We start from the raw sequence: 20654 nt of genomic DNA on the forward strand, positions 1-20654 counted from the left end.
GCGTCAAAACCACCTTGAAAAAGCATTTTTACGCAACAAATCCGTGAAAAAAAAAAGTAGAGGCGTATATATATATATATATATATATATATATATATATATATATAATTTGGAAAACCACCACTTTCAAAAATTTTTCACTAAATGAATGCTCTATTTTATTAAAATTTATTGCTGCTTATAAGATCTTTAAACTATTCCATTCTTCTACCTTACCTTTATGCCCCCTACTCCAAAATACCACAAAACGCCCGTTAGCTTTCTATTCATCTGTTCTGCCACCAACATAATAGTATGTTAAATTCTTTGTATCAAACTTGAATCTCTCCTTTAAAAAAATTTTGGTGCAAATTAAATTTCTACAAGAAAAATGGTTTTGGATCATTGACAACAGTGTTGAAGTGATCAATTTTTTAATATGCTTGATATTAACAGTTTTGGTAACCTTTGATTTTGCAAACTTATTTGCCAATATCCCCTCGTCGGACTTCTTTTCGTAATTTCAAAACTCTTCAGAGCAGTTAATGCTTCCATCAATTTAAATGAAAAACAAAATGTCAACAACTTTTCAAGTAAAGTATTTTTAATGTTTTTTTTTTTTTTTTTTTCAAAAATGGGAAGTTATGTTTTCTACAAATTTATGATATTGCAATGGGTGCTAATTTTAGCTCTACATTAAAATATTTGCTTTTAAGATACAAAAAAAAAGAAAAAAATGAAGAAAACTTTTTATTGATGATTTATTATGTATTAATTTTTCTAATTTTTCTGAACTCAGTAAAAAATATATCACATTTCCTTAACGCTTAAAAAAATCAGTATGAATCTCATTGCACTTAATTTCTACTCCGTATGTGATGCTAAGGATTATGACAAAAGGCGTGAACATCAATTTAAAGTGTCTTAACTGCCTTCAAGATTTTTCCTCTTGCCTAAATCAAAAGGTTTTTATTGGCATTATTATCTCTCAGGCAGTTAGAGTGAAAAGAATTTGCAATTTAATCTCTGCCTTCCACCGAGAAATAACATTTCTTAAAAACAAGCTGCTAATTAAGAATAGTTTTTCAGTTATTTACATCAAAAGTATTTTTTCAAATATCGCCTTTAGTGAAATTAATACTTTTCTGTAACTGTTTAACAGTTTAAGACTATTATATACGTACACGTGGATCGCTTCCTATTGAACCTAATTAAAAATGGAGTTCAACGAATTAACAGAAAGTATGCCAATGTGATTCATATATGAGTTGGAACCCAAAATTTTAAAGAATATTTGCGAAATTTACAATAAATAGTGATACATGAAAAGATAATCTTAAAGTTTTTAATTTTGACTTTTTTGTTGAGGGCAATGACCTTTTTAACGATGATGTTGTATGAAGTGCTAACTGTTTTGCAAGTGGAGGAATTTTCTAGTTCATCATTCAATAATTGGAGATAGAATTTTTTACAAATAATTCAAAAGGTGTTAGCCACTTTTTCAATAGGAGTGATAATAAATAAAGCTTGAAGACCTTTAATATGCGGGTTAAAATCAGCTAGTTTAAGAAAATTTTTAATGTGATCTTTACTAATATTATAAAGAGAGAGGGCGGATTTTTGTGTGTTTATATGTTCGGGGTAATCTCCGGAACCACTGCACCTATTTGAAAAATTCTTTCACTACATGAAAGGGGCTTTCTTACTGAGTAACATAGGCTATAATTCGGAAAAATTCGATATATAGTTCTTTTTTTATTCCAATTTAGGCCCAAAATTTCACGTAAATTGCCTATTATTGGCTATTAAAGGGGTGAAAAATTACTTGCACATATTAATATTTTATACCGTTGAAAAGGGTAGAATTTTCCGCGTTCTAAGCAATTTGTTTCAATGCTCTAACTTCATTACGACGGGAGCAATTTGCATTTTAATCTCGAACTTTTTTAGGCTTAGCTGAAATTTTGGCAATACTTTCTTCATAAAATCTATCAATAAAAAGTGAAAGAATTGTCCCAGAGTTTTCTTTTTGACACCGTTGGAAAAAGTGACATTTTTTACTCCAGCAATTTCTCGACCTTCGGTCGAAAAAATAACCTTCTATCTCCAAAGGAAAAAAGTTACAAGCCGTTAAAAATGAAGTTTGAATAAATCTACTTTCCATTAAAATTACTGATGTTTTGTTTCGAATTGCCATGGTTACGTCTTTTAGCTTCGCTTCATTTTAATATCTTAAAGGTCCACAAACTTGGCCCCACGGAATTTAAGCAATGGGGAAATGTTTTCGCCTATTCTGCATATTTTACGATCTACGTTATGATAATTCCCGCAGACAATGTAGAAATTGCGGGAAGAGTTTGAAAACTAAGAGTCTTAGCAATTTTCCCAATTGTCGCCAAATTTGTGGATGCCAAAGACCAAGGGCCAAAGTTCTTCGGTCATGGCCTTGCTGATAGTGGCAGAAGCAAACAAAATGGGGTTGTTTCCTTCAGTCAAAAGAAGTATTTTTAATCACTGAATTTTTTTTTTAACAGAACGGATCAAACACTTGATAGTTTATCGAATTTTTTTAACTTTTCAATTTACAAAGTTTGAACAGAACAACGTCTGTCGGGTCCTCTAGTATTTATGTAAAAAGGTTTTAAAAATAATGAAAAATATTCATTTCCACTCTGCAAAAGCTTCTAACGGAATATTGAACTTAAAGGTGTTCTTAATAATGAAAGAATCTATGTTTTCTTGGAAAGAACTTCAAAAGGGCTTTTTACTGTAAATAAAAATAGGACGGAATTTAGTGCCACTGGTCATTAAATTGAAAAAAGCAATGTTATGATTAATTTTAAGATCTCCTGGAATCATGGTCTTTATTGACATATTGAGAAACATCATCATTCTGGCAGAAATGTTGAACATTTTCTCGAAACAGATTTTTACAAATTTTATCATAAAACAAATTTCTCCGAGCTTGTGTAATATCATAGTTGAAAGAAAATTCACCTAAATATTTTTAATTGGAAAGAAATGATATGAATTAGAAATAAAATTGTTTAGATTTAAGTGATTGTAGCAAGGATGTTTAAATTAAAACAATAACTAGTCAACTTAAAAAAAAATTGGTTTAGAAGTTTTAGAAATACGTTTCTTCAAAATGTGCTTAAAAGGAAGCTCTAAATTAAAACCTCAAAGTTTTAAATGATCAAAATTTTTTCACGCAATACACTGTTTATCGTTTAGGGATTGTAAAAAGCATTTGAATGGAATCGAAGAAAAATCTTTAAGAAAACAATTTTCAAGATGTATATAAATATATCTATATGTGTGTGTGTGTGTGATTTTTTTATTGAAAAAAGTAAAACGTTTCCATAATGGGCTTTGAAAGCAAAACTTTTTCAAATAGCGACGAAGACATAATTTTCGATACATCAGTACGTACTAATTCCTCGCATTGAGAATTCTTTACTGTAACCTGGGTTACAACAATATCTTAAAGAATGATTTTCCCCCCACTTATCCCTTTATTTTATAAAACGTATGTTACTGGAATGAAGTTAAAATCGAATAAGTCGAAATGGAAAATTAGAATTTGTCATTGAAATTTTTCTGAGCACTGCTGTTTAATTTTATAAAGAATGTTGCGAAAAGACTGATTAAATTAAAAAATTCAAAGTTTCTTTTTTTTTCATTGGCGCTTGAAAATAAATTTAAAGTTCAATGGAAATCATCCCTTAGGGGAGACGTCAGCGCATTCCAAGGAACGTTCGCAGCAACGGTGCTTATATCTGAGTCTGAATAAAAATTTATTCCCTTGCCCCTTTCTGTTTAATAAGAGAAAGACCTTAATCCTTTGTTCAATTAAATGAAAAAAATTGAGTGGGACGGTGAGGGGCAGCGACATTGGGGGCTAAAGAATGAGGGCTTAACTTTGCGATTGGTTTAAATAAATTGAAGGAGAATGCCTTGGTTGAACGATTTGGACGTAATTGCTTCCGCTGCAGTCAACATTATTCTATTTCCTTCTTTAACTCGTCAATTTCTCAAAATAATAAAATATAATTTACTAATAGAAAACAATTCTGAAGTTATTAAACGATTAATATTCTCTGCATGTTTATTCCCTCGAGTTGATTTCAATTTTCATGTCGTAAATAGTTCATTGTTTTTCTCTCCAACTGCTAAAAATAAAATGAGAAACTGGCATTATATAAAGATAAAAATTATTCATGCATCTCTCTATATTTTTTTATATTGAACAGAGAATCCGCGAGTATTAAATCAATAATGATAATGAGTTAAACATTTGTCTTCGTATGCAATTTTTTCGACTGATCGGATTTTTCTCAGATTTTCAGGACAGTTTCGAAACATATTCAGTAGCATAGAAAAAATTAACGATATATATATATATATATATATATATATATATATATATATATATATATATATATATATATATATATATGAGTGTGTATGTGTGTGTATAAGAGTGTGTACGTGTGTATGTATGTGTGTATGTATGTATATGTATGCGCGTGTGCTGTGTTTGTGTGCGTGTATGCGTGTGTGTGTGTGTAAGATATGGGTGCAACCTGGAGACGGTTTTCGCTAGAGGAGCAGCATCGTGAGGCCGGTCGACGGTGGTGCTGCAGAGGGAGGCGGAGGGAAAATAAAATTATAGGACATCAAAACAGTCGAATAAGAACAATAAGCAATGTGATTGCTCAAAAAGGTATGATTAATCAAGTTGGCATTAAAACGAAAATTAATCTATTACACCTGCCTACATTTTTTTCTTCATGAAAAAATGTTTTAATTTTAATAGATGCCCTATAATAAATGGGGTGTGCTAATCACGAATCTGAGCTTAGCTCTTTTCCAGCACGTCATGTTTTCAAGAAAAGTGAAGTTTTTCATAGAAACTACCAAAAATACTGCGGGAATATTTATTGAAACTATATTTAATAGAAAATTCCTATAAAATTGAGTTGTTAATAAAAAAAAACAATGTAGTTTTATTAATCGTTGGGATTTTAAAAAAAATAAAATCTGTGTTTTCGCATTTTCTTCATCGGTTCTGTCGTTTGAACTTTCATGGACTGATTTGAACTGTTGAATGGTTGAAAAGGGTAGAAGAATGAGACTTCTATGAGGTACAGGTCGTGTAGGAGACGGTAAATCAGGATACTGAATTGTATTTTTCAAATTGAAACCCTTGACATCGCAGGAGCAAAAGTAACAGTCGTCTCAATGGTTTTTTGGTTCTCTATACGGGTATACCATGTAAACGCCAAAACGTAATGAGCGATATGTACCTTTTGTCAATTTTCTCAGTAGCTGAGCACGCTGTGTGTGGAGCCCAACGTTTGTCCTGAATGCCAAGCTTTACACCCAAGTAAAAGCGTGATAAGCTTTCTAAATAAATACTGTTACGTTTCGTTGGGCTTTGTTATCGTTAAATCGCCATACGCGTAACAAAATGTATCAGGACTGTTTTTACACTTTCTTGATGAGATTATAACGCACTAAACACTCGGAAAACAAAACACAACTCGGTGCTACTAACAACTGATCAGGCCCGGACTGGCTCCTTCTGGGGTGGTCGGTTAGGTGCTGGAAAGGGGGCCCCCGGGTATGGGGGCTCCGATGGCCCTCCCCGTGAAAATGCGAGAAAATTAATGTTTCAAAAATTGCTTTTTCTTTTTCGACACGTTAAATAATAAAACTGATGTTAAATTTATGTATAAAAAACATGTGTTTGAAGTTTTGCTTGACTTACCATTTAACAGAACGGAATTTCATACCATTTTTACAAAATCTATTAAAGGTGCGTTATATTTTATTTATCATTATTTCTGATTTATACGTTTTTAATTTTTTTTTCCTTTAATTTCTTTTTTTTTTTATTTATTTATTTACCACGTAAACGGAGAGGGTGTGGAGAAGGATTGTGATGCAGGGCAAGAGTTGGAAAGGTTTTCCCCACCACCGGTATGTACCGTCCTTGGAAATACTATGTTTCTCCCACACGGGAAAAACTGATTATTAAAAATATAAATTCAAAACAATCTTTTAAAATATGAAAATTGAGTTCTAAGTAAATAATAGTTTGAAAGACAATACACAAATTACAAATCATAATCGTCTTTATATTCTTCGTCTTCTACTTCCACATTAGATCTTAGCATCATACTCGTATAACAAAACACTAATTTAGAGACTTTTGCAGATTTAATTTAAATTCAATAGAAATTATTTGCTGCTTCTCTTGATAACCCTGGTATTTTTAAGTTTAAAATTTCTTTTTTATTTTGATAAAAAATATTTATTTAGGAAATTAATTATTGATTTAAAAAAATTGTGAGCACATTTTATGTTATATCGCAGGGCCGTCCCAAAAGAGGACGGCGCCCGGGGCGAATATTTTCTAACGCCCCCGTTAAACACACAGAATGGGGTGGGGTTTTTTTTTTTGGAAAAGTATCGAACATTTTTATATCAATTATTACAGTTATGTTTCCATACTTGGGAACAAGTTTAAACTTTAATCTTTAGTAGAATATAAATCATATGTTTTCCATTCGAGCGAAGTATTCTATTTTTAGGATGTGCTTTAGTACTTCACTTCAGGACAAGGTATAGATGTGTAGATATGTGTCTTTAAAAATAAAACAAACAAAAAAAAAATTCACTGGTCCAAGTTATGGATCTCCTTCCCTAAATTGGGACACTTAACATTTTGATCTTTTAAGCATGCGGCAATAGATAATAGTTTGCGACACCAAATATAATTTTAACGAAGTTTATTTTAAAAATCATTACATAGAAATAATAGAATCTTGTAAACGTTCAAAGATTTCAGAATGTATACTTGCACCTGAAAATATTGAACGTCTCCCCAGTCTTCTCAATAATTTTGACCAGATGACATGGACCAATTTGTTGATAATGATATTTCTGTTTTAGCGACTGAGAACGCAAAGCACATTAAACTCGTTATTGAACCCGACAAAGACAATGATCAGGATGGGAACCTACCAGATCCAATAAACGAGCCTCAAGTCTAATAATAATAAAAAAAAATAAAAAAAAAAATTCCTCTAGATCGCCTCTTTTCTATTTTCAGGAATGGAAAAATTCAAAGAAAGGTTTATATCTGCAATTGACATTGTTTCGGAATTGGTGTTCATGATTTATAAACGGTTTAAAACAACTAAATGTGAACATGACCAAACAGACGGAGGAGACAATGACGTAAAGGATCAGTTTATGGCTACGGCTCGAGAATTTCTGTTGCACCTGTACAGGGGTGGATCCAGGAACTTTTGTAAGGGGGTCAAGTTTCAAAGGCCAATGTTATACATCCTAAGCAAAAAAATATTAGTTAAGCAGGGATGCCTCCCTTTCAAGGGTGATGTGCACCCCCCCCCCCAAATGGGTGCACAACCCTTTCAAATCCTCCCTCCCGTAAATTTTTAATGGCGCAATCTGCGCTATGGATCATATTTCCGCAAATTTTAAGCAAAACTCAACTGCCCATTCCGTTAGGCAGACAGACTGGTTACATTACCTTAAGTTTTGAAATATATGAAATCACAGCTATAAACTATAGTTGGAAAAAGGTTAATATTGATTCCATGAACTAATTTTTCGTATTAAAATAAAAAGTTGAAGTTTTAAAATGGTCGTAAAAAAATTCTTGTCACAGGGGGGGGGGGGGGTCAGCTGACCCTTTGACCCTCCCCTGAATCCGCCCTTGCACCTGTTTCTAACATCTAAAGAAGCCGCAGATTATGAAAGGAAAAGAGCCGACTGCTGGGATCAACCTGATCCAATTAAATGCAAGGCAGAACTGGACGATCATTTTCGGAACGTAGTTTAAAAGGGTGACAGAAATGACTCACCAGCCAAAGTTTACGTGGCAGCAGTATCAGCATTAACGTATTTACTTAAACATTTTGCCGCGTCGGCTGGTTTTGGAGACGTAAAAACTAAAACCGATTTTAAAAATAACGTAACTTGGATTCGCGTGCCCGAAATAATTGAAACAGTCGTCAAAGTAGAGAACCCACCCGAAAACAATGCTCCGAATCAGCCTATTGACCAGGTTGCCCCTAGACAAATTCGAAGCAGAGTGTCGAACGCCAGAACTACAAATAACCTACCTCACCTGGATGACCCTAACATGGTCGATGACAGTCCTGCCCCAGAGATGGACACGACCCTTGAAATGGACGATGCACCTGAAATGGACGCCTCACCTGAGTGATTTTTTTTCTTTCCAGATGACATCGTTAAATACATTTCAAAGAAATGATCTTCAACTTCGTCTGATGCATATGCAAAGTCTAGACAGACAAAATTTTGAATTTTACCACAGAGCCCACCGAAGCAAAGTGAGGAACTCATCTGCATTGATTCTTTTCGATCAGAAATGGTCAGAACTGAGACGTGAACTGTATGCAAAACACAAAGTTGTTAGAGAGAATTTTCAAAAACAAAAATCAATAAAGGAGCAAGAACTGCTTTCCTGGAAATTAAAAATTTGTAATTTCAACATTCCACAATAACAACAGAAAGTCTTTCATGTAAACAAATGTAAATGAATGCAGCGGCTTACCGCAAGGCAAATGTATACATACCTTGTCTTATTTCTTGTCTTCTTTCAAAAGAACGAACTGTTGATAGTAGATAGTCAGGAGACCTGAAAACCGATAGAAAAGAAAGCTAGATAAAAATCTAGGCAATCTACATTCCGCCGATCATCGGGAAATCTTCCTTTTATTTCAATTGCAATCATCCGTCAATCACAAAAGGCTGAAAAGTCCAATCGCTACTCTTCTTCTTCTGTTACTTCATCATCAAAAAAGAGTTCCTGAGGAAGAAAATTATAAAGTACATTTCGGTTGATTTTGTAAAGCAAAATACTTACCTGTCAAGAATTGACACTTACCTGTGTAGGTGAAACTGCTCGTTCATCTGATTTAATCGGAGATATGGTTTTATTCGGAGGTCTGCTTTTATTTGGTGAAGCTTTTACAGAGAAGGCGTTCTACTTTTCTTATATTTCTATATAATAAAAAATACGAAAATTAAGGCTTCCAGTATTCCTATGAAAATGGTCTTACATTCATACAGTCACATAAGTTCTCGTGCTGCGTAAGCCATTGATCCCTCTTGCGTATGATATGCGTCCGTACATGAGCTTGTACTGGCAATACGTCTTGTAAAACAAGACTAATGAACACAGTCTCCATTGTCACCTCTATTGGATGTATTTTGTACACTTCTGAAGGTTTGAAGGGAAAAAAGAGACACACGTTCCTTTAATGCTGATGGTATAATGTAGTTGTTTGAAGTGATCATTCCCGGAGGAAATATTTGTGAAACTGGATTGCAATCTTTTTTTTTTCCAATTGTACGGCATTTTGGCCGTCTAAATGCTCTCGTAAATCGTCTAGGTTGCTGTACCCTTCCCCCGGAGTTAAATTTAAATTTGATGGAATTTTTTTCCCCTTTACATCATCAAATGAGTCATTTACCTATCGCGGCTCCAATAAAAAATGCGACCCCTCCCACAGGAAAATTTAAATTTATAGAGACACCCTCAAACAGTTCTGAAACTGCGCTAGCAAATGTGGTTTTCCCGGACCCACATTCCCCTATTAATCCTATCCACCGGTTTTTTGGTTTTCCATATATAAACGCCTCGAAAATTCGTTGACTCATACATTTAAATTTTGTTTTACTTATTATGCAGAAACTATACAAAAAGGCTTCACCGAATACGTTATGGTTGTCTATTTCTATAATTTGATCTCTTATTGCTCTGCACCTCTCATTTATATATTCTAGATTTGTTTTACATTTTAAATTGCGCTTTATTTCTCGACCTCCTGTTTTAAAGAACAGCTTTGCATTGTCTTCATGCCTGAAGGGGACCGTGGACTTTCCAAATAGTTCAAATCGGTCAAAAATATGATTTTTTTATTCCGTGGAAGTAACAACATATGAAGTGTGCTGAATCGTATGAAAAAAACATCTTGTTGATCTGATGTTTCATCGCGAAGTTATTTGCGTTTAAAAAAAAAAGTAAACAAAGCGTATTTTCCATTAAAATGTCTGTAAAACATGTAAACAAAGTCGAAAAACTAAGTAAAACTGAGTGTCAAACATGTAAACTAAGTTTCAATAAATTTTTACATTGGTATTAATGTCAAATATTTAGTCATCGTGAAAATATCTTTAAGGAGGTATTAAAATACGAAAAACATGAAATGTAGTTGAAATTAGACTTTTACGTCATTTATCTCGGACTGGAAAATTCGATGCGACACGATTGAAAAAAGCTTCATTCGACTTCATTTTTGTTCGATCTGCTTCAAATTTCAGACTATGATACTTTGGTAGTAGTTTGATAAAACTGGGTATGCATTAAGGTTTAAGAGAATTTTATGTTGCTTAAAAATATTAAAGTTTTGATTTTTACGTAATATTAGCAACAAAAACTATTGCTTTACGCGAAAAAAAATACTGTGCAGTTAATAATGGACCAATCCTTAAATGGATACCCAAAGTTCTTAGCAATATTCTGGTTTTTGATAGAATGCAAATTGTTTGAGAAAAGAGCAAAAATTGAGTCGCATGGAGCATTTTAAAATTTTTATTTTAAATTTCAAAGTTTTTAATTTTAATTAAATTTTTATATTGTTGCATTTTTTGCTTGATATTGTGCATGCTAATAAACTTACTAACTTTTATTCATATTTGAAAATTAATAAACAAAAGAAAAAGCTTTCGAAGTCCACGGTCCCCTTAAATGGAAATCCTCATGTTCTGTCGTTATTTTATGATTTTCTAAATTACACGGTGATGCGAAATGTATACAATCAGCAATTAAGTCTAAAACATCGCCCGTATTTGTCTCATGAGCATAATTAAGCAGTAACGGGTGATCAAAACTAGATAGTGATTCTTTTTTTTTCTTTACGCTTGCCGGAGCTCGGCTCATAAATAGAATTCCCGCACCTATTTACAAAATTTTCGATTAACTGATTAAATTTTACACAATATTCAACTATGCAATCCAATTTTAAAAGTCGCATTTTTTTTTTTTTTTAATGAACAAAACGCCACTCCGCTTGATAAAATATAACGATTAAACTTATATCATTAATTTCAAAATAACCAAAATATTCAGTTTTAATATTACTATAGTAAATTTTTTTATAATCTTCTACATCAAGCTTTTAGCCAATATTACGAAAAGTCTCCCAGCCCTTCTATTGGAGGAGCTTCTAAAAAATTGCTTCAACCACTCTGGAAAATGGAGGGGTTTTTTTTTTTTTTTTTTTGTTGGGGGGGGGGGGGGTTGGCTACTACTAAAAAAATCATCATCGAAGGGTGTATTATTATAAGACTCACCCTGTTCGTCTTCGGAATCCCATTCGAAATCGTCATTACAAGTATCCTGGGATGTAGATGGGGTATCCTTAGTGAAGGGGTAGAAGTGGTTAACTTTTAATACATAGGACATTTTCCATCAAAAATATTGGACAAATATAAGACATGTTTTATGAATAATACTGATATGAAAAAATAACCAATACATAATATATATAATCTAGATATTCTTGCATAAATTATTATCAATGACATCAATTAATCATAGTGCATACAGTTAAAAAAACACTTTTTTTTGGAAGGTACATGAATCTTTTCTTTTGCCTCTGATATTTATGCATCTGTACAAGAATTTCTCATTTCTTTATGGATTTTTGCATTTAGTACTGTGATAAATCATGATAAAATGGAACTCTTTCCTTGGTAGTGCATGCATAATTTATTGCTTTTCCAATTGCAGTACCTTAATTAACCTTAAAACTCTTATTATAGAGTCAATGCTTTAAGATGATCCTTCTTATGTCAGTATCTTTTTGTTTGCGAGAAAAACCTCTTTCAACTGATGCTACATCTTATGAAAGGTGTTAAAGACTTTCACTACTAAGAAACCTAAGTTTTTACATCCAAGTAACATCCAATCCCCATTCCTCGAAACTTTTAACAAAATGGTGAAGTATCGATGGAAGGATCATGTAAAAATTTTATTTCTTTTTTTAAATTTCTGAAAAGCCTTTTTTTTCCAATAACCAATTCTGCTAAAAATATAGTGTTCAAATAATGTAAAATTCTGATTTTAGTAAGAAGTTCAAATTTTGAATCCAGGTATGGTTAATTTATCTTTTTATTTATTTATTTATTTATTTATTTATTTATTTATTTTGCATAATTACCTACATTTAAATATTTCAAATAGACCTTTTTTTTTAACATTAATAGCGGCTGAATCTTCCCACATTTTGTTGTTAGTGAAAATTCATTGGCAATTTGCTTCATCAATAGTTTGGAGAGCTTGCCATAAAATATAGATTATTGATGCGTTCTCTTAAAACAAATTGAAATTTTCTCAACAAATACTCTACAAAATTTAAAAAGACAAGTGTTGGCACAGATTCAAAAAAAAAAAAATAAATAAATAAATAAATAAATAAATAAATAAATAAAAAATAAAAAATAAAATATTTTTTTATAAACAAGCATCTTGTTTTTAATCAGTATTGAATTGTCAAGTCTTAAAAGAAAGTGCGAATCAGGTGACCAAAATGCTTTTTAATGGTAATTTTGTACAATTTTTTACAGCAAACTATATAAGAATATAAGAAATATAGGACAATTTCAAAAATATAGGAAATATAGGACACTTTTGATGCCTTTTTTTGAAAATATAGAATATATAGGACTACTTCTACCACTGTTAGTCTCCTTCCTCTTTTCGGCGCAATAAGCTTCCCAAGACTCATTTAACAGAATAAAATTTTCCCGGAACTTTTCGGGATTTTCGGTGTTTTTGTCTGGATGCCACTGCACATAGCGCCTACGCACTAGTTTTTTTTAACTGTTTAAATGAATACAAATCGATATTTACGCACAATAGCCTATATAAATTAGATTTTGCGATGTAAAACTTTATAACTAACAATTAAGAATTTAAATTTAAATGATAAAATTTGAAATCAGTAAGCGGACAAAATTATAAAAGTTTAAATCAGTAAGCGGAGTGGCGTTCATTGTTTTAAGGCGAGTTTTTTCCTATGGCAACCCCTTCTCTTTTTACAGAGAAAGACGAGTCACTTCATCCACAAGTTGCATCTTATTTCTGAAAAATATAAGAGGGCAGGGTTGCCACAAATGCTCCTTATCGCCTTTTCTCCTCTTCGTCGTTCCTTCTCAAGGTCACCGCCGCGGCGGTTTTTTCTCCTCTTGCTTCTTCCTTCTCAAGGTCAGCGCCCCCACTCTACACAACGGCCGCTTTGTTTCCTCGCCGAGCGCGGGCTTTTTTTTTTTTTGTTTCCTTATAGTTAGTTCTCCTTCCTCTTTTCGGCGCAATAAGCTTCCCAAGACTCATTTAACAGCATAAAATTTTCCCGGAATTTTTCGGGGTTTTTGTCTGGATGCCACTGCACATAGCGCCTACGCACTAGTTTTTTTTAACTGTTTAAATGAATACGAATCGATACTTACGCACAATAGCCTATATAAATCAGATTTTGCGATGTAAAACTTCACAACTAACAATTAACAATTTAAATTTAAATGATAAAAGTTGAAATCTGTAAGTGGAGTGGCGTTTGGTAAGGTATCCTATCCGACGGAAGAGACCGGTTACTAAAGCGCGCATTGTTTTAAGGTGAGTTTTTTCTAATGGCAACCCCTTCTCTATTTACGGAGAGAGTCGCTTCATCCACAAATTGCATCTTTTTTTCTGAAAAATATAAGAGGCGCAGGGTTGCCACAAATGCTCCTTATCGCCTTTTCTCCTCTTCATCGTTCCTCCTCAAGGTCACCGCCGCGATGGTTTTTTTCTTCTCTTGCTTCTTCCTTCTCAAGGTCGCCGCCGCGCTACACAACGGACGCTTTGTTTCCGCCCCTATAACTGGCGAGGCCGACGCATCCGCCATTTTGGAGCAAGAGTACAACAGGGAAAGCTACCTTTATTAGCAATCCTTCGCCAAACAGGGAACGATAGAGTCGGAGAGCGAAGGTGAACATTGGCGAAATTTTGGAAACAGTTGGCGTCGTTTCCAAGCTGCCAATCACTTCGCGTGCCATTATTTATCCATTTATTTTTTCTTTCTGCATCTACTGGAAATCTGAAGAGCCGAAATCCTCTTTGGGAGCTGTTTACACAATTAACAGCCGAACAACCACCCATTTGACTCAATTTAACACATGCTAAATAAATGTAAACATCGGCAGCAATGCTAACGCTACGAAGCACTGGATCAAGTTTGCTCCAAAATGGCGGATGCGTCGGATCCTCCACTATAGGGGCGTTGCGAATTGATTCATGTTTCCTCGCCGAGCGCGGGCTTTTTTTTTTTTTTTTCTTTCCTTATCGTTAGTTTTAGTTCACGTTATTTTCGCGCGCTATTTACTGTCATTGACCTCGCAGTCGCGTGAGAGCTCGGACGAGAAAGGGTGTAAGAGCCAGGGTTGCCAGATTTACGAACAGTAAATACGGGACAGGCTTCTGGAGTGAAAGCGGGGGGGGGGTATTTTTTAAGGATGATGGCAATTACTGGACATGGTGTATTTTTTGTATTTTTAAGGTGTGCTTTCCGACGTTGAACGTTTCTTCATGAAAAATCTGAGAAATTCAATCGCATCAAAGCATTAAACTTTACAAGATGTGGCCGATCAAAGTATAAAATTCGTTTTCATTGCGATTGCCGACGCATGCGCAGGGGTATATTTCCAACATTAGTCAATGAGCAAAGAGGAAGTAATCATTGGTCTGCCGCCCATGCCAAAACAAAAACCAAATTGAAACGAAAATAATTTTTGCGTTTGCTGCCACATGATTTTCTTTTTGCTCTTTTTTTTCACATTTTTTGCTTTACTAAATTTTTTTCCTTAAAATAATGCCTCGTTCTGTAAAATATTGATATCAGCTAGAATACGGGACTTTAGCCGTCCCGTATAAAAGTTCCCCGGGACGCGGGACAATTTTTCAAAATACGGGACTGTCCCTTGAAATCCGGGACGTCTGGCAACCCTGGGTAAGGCGCTGTTGATATGGTCTTTTTTTTTTTTACTTCCAACGACTGAACTTTCAATTAACTTAGTACTTTTCTTTTTAGAGGTGATTCTAGGGGAGGAAATTAGATGAGAAACATACAAAATTAATGGGAATTTTAGTGTCTTTGTTGCCAGCAGCAGTTGTTGAAACTTTAGAATCAGCGGAATTACTTTATATTAGTGGTATTGGAATCACAGCTGGGGAACAAGGAATATTGGAAGCATATTCTGTGTATGCTTTGACAAACGCTGGGTTTTACAGTTTAATTGGTGCTGGCACGCTCGTAGGGACAGGTATAGTAGGAGGCATTACTGCGGGGGTTCTTGAAGCAGGAAAAACAAACGTAAAGCATCAAGAGATTGCAAATACAGTTAACCCTCGTTTATCGCTGTTAATTCGTTCCAGACTTTACCGCGATGACTGAATTTCCGCGAAGTAGGATTCTGTATTTATAAACCGAATATTTTCCTAATTAGAGAGCATGAAACTTAATTTATGAAAACTTAAATAGGTTTCTAAACATAGTTATAACCCCCTAGACATGAAACAGCATACTTTGCCACCATTACATTTGTATTACTTAATATATTGCACAAAATTAGACGAAATATATATCACATTGTTAATCATTGAGAAATAAACTACACACACACACACACATGAAGTTCTTACAATCTATCTACTAATGTATGAAAATAGCTCAACTTGTTCGATGATGAATTAATTGTCACTTAGTGACCGTATCAGCCCCCGTAATTTCTCTTATCCTCATTCTCTCTAAATCCTCATTAAAGGCATTACGTATGCACCGTATACAACTTACAAAGCTAGTACATTGTTGAACACCATTTATAGATGCATTTACATCCCCTAGTAATAATACAGTGATTTATACTTTCCAGTTAGTGTTTAACGGTTAAAATGAGACTGCGATTCCCTTCTCTTTCTTCGGTGAGTTCATACCTCCACTCCCTCAACTAGTACAACTACACGCCTCAGAAGAGCTCAGCTTACTAAAAAAGACATGCATTGTTATTCTTTTGTAGGAAAAAGTTTACACAAGCGCATGCAAAAGGGTAGTTACTTTATTTGGAAGAAAAAAAAAAAAGGAAAAACCGCGATGTAGTGAAGCCGCGAAAAGTGAAGTGCGAAGTAGCGAGGGATGACTGTATTCTTCAGGAATTGAAGGATCCATCGTTAGTGGCTAAAACAAACTTAGATTCTCCTTTACAATCTTATCATTTACTAGACAATGTCCAAAAAATCTTGCAAAAAGGGAAGGATGATAGAAAGACTAGGGTGGGGGGTTATGGAATCGGTCGATGTGGAAGAGAAAGTATTAAAAAGAAACGTGTGGTTCGGAGGAAAGGACAAAAATATACATGTAAAAAGATCAACTCTTCCCGACGCAGAACTAGCAGCAGAAGATGCAAACGGAAATTGCTCGAAGGCTGGTCGTGATTATTTCTGGGTGTGGGAACTTTTTGCTTGCGATATATACAGCCGACCAACCTCAACTCAAGCTAATTTTTTTCTTACGCATTTCACCATGACGGTATTGTAGTTGGAACTTTCGGTGGGGAAAGAAAAGAGCCGGTAATTGCTAAGCATTATAAACTAATAGTAAAAACTTAGTTTATGGCGCCCCTTTATATCATGGCGCCGGGGGTGATTGCCCCACTCGCTCCCCTCTTCGGACGATCCTGGTTATAGGCAGTAACTCTTTTTTATTTATATTCTTTTCCTACACAATAATTTAAAACCCAAGGGGAACTATTTATTTCTAATCTTCATTCTACATATTAGATTTAGAAAGCCAAAATATTTCTGACATATTGTTATCTAGAAGTTTTTCCTGGTATTTACCATTTCTTCCCCGTATTTCCCAGCAGGATGAAAAAAACAAGTTTTGGATGAGAAAAAGCCAACCCTGTGTGCCCTCCTCTTTCAGTGGAGTAAGGTAGACCGGGGCACGTTTACCCACTGCCCTTTTTTCAAAACGAATTATAACTGGAGGGCTAACAGATTGATACTGATCCCTAGCAAATATCCTCACGAGGCTTTGAGCATCAGTCGAGCTTCGGTCCAGCATGCAGAAAGAATTATCGGTTTTCTACCAAGCCGAGTAAATTTTGAGTTGAACGGTTTTAAGCTTATTGTGAATAAATAATACTTAGTTAAGAAAGAACAAATGTATAAAAAAATTTGCAGATTTTTTTCCTTTTTGAGAATTGTATTTGTATGAACTGAAATGTTATTAACTTTTTTTGCACGTTAAAAATAAATCCAAGCTTGGCGACGGGCAAGTTTATGCGATGACGTATGAGCACCTTTACACACGTTCTTATACTGTGACTTACTTCTAAACGTGCCCTGACGCTTTTCTCGCTCCAAACTGTCTCAAAATTTTTTAGCATCATCAGGCTACTTAGTTTTGAAAATCACTATTTTAATTTTTGCTTGAGTTACAAATTCGTATCTTATAGCTTACAATCATGTAGTGCTGTCATCATGCCCGTTCAGTTTTTACTTTATACACTATCGGTCTGTAATAAATTTGCTTTATTTCAACGATGGTAAGACATTATGTTCAAAACACTCGGGAAAATTTTGAAAATCAGACATAAAATTCTGCATTTTTAGGCCTAATTGGGAGAGGGAGCTTAGTCTCTAAGAGGGGCTTAGCCCCTTATCCTCTCCGTGAGTGAGCCACTGTTGGAAGGGGCTGAGATTCTTCTATCACACGCTATTTTAAGCTTAAAGCAATTCCTTAACTAGTAGAAAAATTATCATTCCTTTATTGCTTCATTTTGTCACTATTTTGTCCCAATGTATCGATCTTTTAAATTCTATAATAAAAATTATAGTTGGTTTGCTTGCAAGTAAAATACAGAACTTCAATTATCTTACTATAATGCATATTGCAGAAGTAGAAACCCCACGTGGAATAGTTTTATGGCCAATATCCGGTGATAAAGACCCTATCGGATAGATTTCCTAAAGCAACCTACATGAATCCATTGAGTCTTTAATAAGTTATGAAGTTTTTATAACTCCTTTTTTTTTATTACACCTGTTTTTCTCTTTTGTTCGAGTGTTTTTCCCACTGCCATCCATATCTAAATTCCACAGTTCTTGTCTTATCTCATCTTATTGATTCTTCAAGAACTTGCAGAAACGTGGAAAAACGCACTTTTAGCAGCCTGGATCACACCAGGGCTAGGGATCACACAGGCTGCCATCACTCTCCGAGGAGTCCTAATTTACTCCTGTCACCGGATTAACTTAACCAGGCGTGGAACCCGATTGACAAAGACCAGGGTCTGGACGAAGACAGAAATCCTGTGTAGTACAAGAGGGAAGGAAAGAAAAGTTGTTGGTTAAAATTTTATTTGTTGGAATTTGCAAGAGATAACTTTTTTCAACATTGGGGATCTGCGTACTCGCAAACTCCGCAGTGCTAGGAGCGGGAGGGGGGGGGGCACACCACTAAGGGGCCCATGGCCCGAAAAACCAAAGAATCTTTTTAAAAATAAATCAAACACCTAAACACCTCTAAGATCTGTGATCTGAATAGGCCAACTACTCCGTGGTCCAGGGCCCCAGATATTTAGGGGCTCTCAAATGGCTGAAACTATTTAAGTTTAAGGCTAAAATTGTTTTAGTCGATGGATAGAATTTAAATACAGCCCCCCCCCCCCAATAAATTATTTGCCTACGAGACCTCGATATCTTAATCGGGCCCCTAGTACCTCTGCTGAAAAAAAGAAACTCAACACATATTAACCCAGGAGCAGCTAAAATGTGCAATTGTGATGTTTAAACACATTTTTAAATAGACAAAAAATTATATGTACGAAAAGCACGAAAAATCCACAAAGTTTTAAAATCTCTCTTCAGGGGTGCCCACCTAGGGGGGGGGGGGGTCATGACGCAGACTGCGCCGTTGAAAGTTTTAATGGGGGACTTTGAGAGGTATTTTTTACTTTTCTGGGGGGGGCTCTTGCTTTGGGGGGGAGGATCTCTTACTGATAGTCTTATCAGTTCTAAAGGGGTGAAAACAAAAATTTAACTTGATAAAAAGATTGATATTAATGTATCTCAACTTATATAAAAGACGCACAACAACTCTAAACATCCCGGTTAATAGAGGAATAAAATGAAATTCAAAAAAACAGATTTAAAGCATTCAAAAATTAACCGAAAATGCCGTGAAAACTGGTTGAAGTATTTTCACGAAAAGATGTTTTGATCAGTTCAGGTAAATAAAAATTCTGTGAATTTCGAGCATTTATATTCCTATTAATTTGTTCTGATGTTTCAACGTTTTGTATTTTTTATAAGTGTAGGTTATAAATTCCTGTGTATTATTTAGCTTGAAAATGCCAGGAGTTTAAATAACTCATTTCAGGGCTGACACTAGCAACAAAAGGGGCAATAAAATGATTGTTTTTGAGCAATGACGACCATTTTATCCAAAATATGGGGAAAATAGACTGTTTCGCTGTTAATGAAAAAAACGATGATTGTAAAAATAGCGACTAAAATACTTTCTCCCCCCCCCCCTCCTGACCTGAGTTTGAGAAGTTTAAACTCAAATTTTCTAAAAACAAAAAAATAAATGGGGGGGGGGAGGACGTTTTTCCCTGAATTTATTTATTTTCAGTTTTTGAAAAAGTGTTACAAAGTAGGCAAAGAATTGTAATAACCATATTTATGCATGATTAGACATGCGTGGTGTTTATATTTTTGTATGAAAGTTGCAAGATCCCGACTTTTGAACAGGGTTAGTTTTTGCATTTGCGATTTTTTGCTTAGTGTTAACTATCGCTACACTGATTATTACAAACTTTTTCTTCTCCTCTGAATGATTTGCAATGAAAAGTTTATATTTGATTTCCCTGTAGAATTGCAAATTACGCATTTCTAGTGCTTTTTATGCAGTCAATTGTCTTTTCCCCCCTTCAAATTAAAGAACAGACAATGAAATTATACCAGAATATATCAATATTTATTTGTTTTGTGCTGGTTTTAAAGGATTGGCCCAAAGTCTGAAAATGACTTTCAGTTGTTTTTCTCAAATTATTTTGAGGAAAAATTTCCCGGAGGTATAGGTTTAGCCTCTTGCTTTGAGTGATCTTGTTAACATGGCACGCAGTCAAGATATGCATACTTATCAAAGCGACATCGTATTACAATGGCATAAATACTATTTAATAAAAACATGGAGAATAAATTAGAAACTATTTTCTGTGTTGGCCAAATATTTTCGAGACTATTTTTCATGTCACAAGATACTAAAGCAACTATTTTTCGCACGAGCAATGGCAGCCCTGCCATTTATATTGCTATTGTTATTTTCAGGAACTTTGCTTTGATAGCCTAAGAATAAATAATGAATCAATTAATGCAGTTTGAATTCACTTTTTCCAAGAAAGCATATGTTAGAGATCAGTATGTTGTGTGCACTAAAAAAATCGACCAAAAATTTTAAGTTTTTACATCTATGTATCTGTACCAGCGATTTCCAAACTGTGTTCTG

The sequence above is a fragment of the Uloborus diversus genome, chromosome 1 (assembly GCF_026930045.1).
Source record: "Uloborus diversus isolate 005 chromosome 1, Udiv.v.3.1, whole genome shotgun sequence".
In the NCBI taxonomy this organism is placed as follows: Eukaryota; Metazoa; Arthropoda; class Arachnida; order Araneae; family Uloboridae; genus Uloborus; species Uloborus diversus.